The sequence below is a fragment of the Silene latifolia genome, chromosome 11 (genome assembly GCF_048544455.1).
Source record: "Silene latifolia isolate original U9 population chromosome 11, ASM4854445v1, whole genome shotgun sequence".
NCBI classification, from domain to species: domain Eukaryota; kingdom Viridiplantae; phylum Streptophyta; class Magnoliopsida; order Caryophyllales; family Caryophyllaceae; genus Silene; species Silene latifolia.
The window spans coordinates 83,671,196-83,674,282 of record NC_133536.1 but is presented as its reverse complement, the minus strand read 5'-3'; the positions used below and the strand labels follow the sequence as shown (position 1 = coordinate 83,674,282).

Genomic DNA, 3,087 nt, shown 5'->3' with positions numbered 1-3,087 from the left:
CGGATTGTCCGTCTGCCACACGGATTCAGGTCCATCCATGGGCATTTCATAACCCGTGTCATTTACTCTTCATTTTTTGTGGCCTTCATTGTGGGGGCACTACGAAGGCTTGGATAGCCTAGGCAATTTTCTATCCCCACACTAAGGCAAAACATTACACATCAATAAACGATTGAGTCCCTCCCTCACTTGCTCTCAAAATGGTGAAAATCTTGATCAAGGCATCGAAATATAAATCCAAAATTGACAAAAATGCATTACAATAATTAACATGCGAGTTAGGGAGTTAGAATATTTACAAGTGGTGGTTTAGGGAGGACTCCACCAAACTCTTATCCAATAATGATATGTCAAGGGGGCATGTTCAAGGTGTTGTTGATGTTGCTCAACACCTTGAAGAAGTAGTCGAAAGCTTGTACATTGTCATGATAAAGATCTTCAATAGACCTTTGCACTTGTAGTTCTTCATGGTAGTCTTGGGTCATAGCATTACCTATATAGGGATTGAATATCCCTTCAAACTCATCATCCCAAAGGCCGCATACTTCATCTACTTGTTCTCCAAAAATGTCATGAGTTGATGAAGACAACTCTCCTTCCTTCTTGTCATTATGGCCAATGAGGCCTCCTTCTTCACTTGTCATGGTTGAGCTTTTCAAGCTCTCTTTGTTGAAACTTCCTTGCTCTTTTGATGGAGCATCTTCCACTTACTTTTTCCATATAGGTGGTGATTATTTACCCATGGCTTGTTCTTTGCATAGAGATGCCAACTTCTTCCTATCACTTTCTCGGCTATAATGATCAACCATGAAACATGGCTCATGCAATCGGGGGGCTCTCATTGTCTTGTCAAGATTAAAAGTGATTGTTTCATCTCCCACTTCAAGGGTTAGTTCTCCATGTTTCACGTCAATCACCGCTCCCGGGGTGTGTAAGAAAGGTCTTCCTAAAATGACAGGAATGTTGGAGTCTTCCTCCATATCAACAATAACAAAGTCCACCAGGATGAAGAACATGGCAATTCTTACCGTCACATCTTCCCATACCCCTAAAGGTGTCTTCGTTGATCGATCCGCCATTTGAAGCGTGATATTAGTGCACTTGAGTTCTCCCATTCCTAACCTCTTGCTTACCGAATATGGCATAACACTCACACTTGCCCCAAGGTCACATAGAGCTTTGTTGATTGTGGTGTCGCCAATGGTACATGGAATAGAGAAGCTTCCCGGATCCTTTAGTTTTGTAGGTGAACTTCCTTGTAGGATGGCACTACTCACTTTAGTGAAAGCAATAGTATCAAGCTTCCGGATGGATTTCTTCTTTGTAAGAATATCTTTCATATACTTAGCTTAGGCCGGAACGTGATTGATTAATTCCGTTAATGGAATTGAGACTTACAAGTTTTTCACAATCTCCATGAATTTTCCAAGTTGGTAATCAAACTTAGGCTTAGCTTGACGACTTGGAAATGGAAGCCGAATCACAATAGGCTCTTTCTCTTTAGCCTTATCTTCATTCTCCTTTGAAACTTCTTGAATGGTGGGTTCTTCTTCTTTAGAGTTTTCAACAACTCTTTCCTTGTCACTAGCATTCACAACATCTTCATCAACGGGCCTCTTCGGCCCTTCATAACTTGTACCACTCCTCAAATGGATGGCACTCACCAATTCTTGTCTTGGGGGATTAAGTTGAGGTGGTAATTACCCCTTTTGTCTTTGTGAACTTGAAGATGCCAATTGGGATATTTGGGTCTCCAACATCTTTGTGTGAGCTAGGATGTTGTTGACGGTGATGTCTTTTGCTTGGCTATCCTTTTGCATTTGAGTGAAAAACTCTTGTTGGTTCTTTTGCATTTGGAGGACCGCTTTTTGAACATCAAAACCTTAGTCATTTGTTTGATTGTATGGAGTTTGGTTTTGATAACTTTGGTTTTGATTGTAAAAGGGTCTTTGAGCTTGGTTTCTCATTGGAGGTAGGGTGTATGTTGTTTGAGGGTTTTGAACATTTTGGTTTTTGTATGAGAGGTTGGGATGGAATTTGGTGTTTTCATTGTAATAGTTGGAATAAGGGGTACCACTCTTGTATGCTTGGAAAACATTCACTTGTTCACTTGTTCCCCTACATTCACTTTTGCCATGTCCCAAAGTTCCACAACTCTCACATACTCCACTTGGAATTGATGAAGATGCCACCATGGCATTCACATGTTGCTTAGATTCGGAGGCTTCTTCGAGCTTAGCCATAGCCTTCTCAAACTTCAAATTAATGGTATCAATATGAGAACTAAGTTGAGCACCCAATTGAGTAATAGAGTCCACTTCATGCTTTCCTCCTTTAGTAGCCTTCCGAGGTCTACTATATTGTGACTTATAGACCGCCATTTCCTCAATATTGTTCCATGTTTGATTATCTTCAACTTCGGTAAACATACCATTTGATCCCATATTGAGAATGTTTCAGGAGTCTTCATATAGACCATTCCAAAATTGTTGTACCAAGAACCACTCGCTAAGTCTGCGATGAGGACAAGATCGACAAGTATCCTTGAATCTCTCCCATGCTTCATACAAAGATTCCTCATCCCTTTGTTTGAACCCGGTGATTTGGGCTCTCAACATGTTAGTCTTTTCCGGAGGATAGAATTTCTTGTAGAAAGCAAGTCCCAATTTCTTCCAAGAGTCAATACCAAGAGTAGCCTTATCAAGGCTCTTCAACCATTGTTTTGCGGTACCAATCAAATAAAAAGGAAATAAGATCCATCGAATTTGGTCTTAAGTAACTCCGGTTTGAGAAATCGCATCACAATAGTCACAAAAAGTCTCCATATAAGAATGAGGGTCTTCACTAGGCATCCCCCCAAATTGACTTCTCTAAACTAATTGGATAAATGCGGATTTTGCAATGAAATTACCGGTTAAATGTTGTGGAGTGGGAGTACCATTCGGTAGGTTCTCCTTGGTTGGTACGGAATGTGATGAAAATTTAGGCACTGTGGGTTGATTTTGTGGTTGATTTTGTGTTGAATTATCCTCTCCTTCTCTTGAAAAAGGGTTGATAAACTCAATGTTATTTGGTTGAATGTCCACA

General features: G+C 40.4%; 1 non-coding gene across 1 annotated transcript; it reads left to right on the top strand.

The window, feature by feature from the left end:
* Positions 1 to 2,510: 2,510 nt before the first annotated feature.
* On the top strand, positions 2,511 to 2,618 carry LOC141615726 (small nucleolar RNA R71). The gene has a single exon (XR_012530129.1). It is a non-coding gene; the product is annotated as a small nucleolar RNA R71 (small nucleolar RNA).
* The last annotated feature ends 469 nt before the right edge of the window (positions 2,619 to 3,087 follow it).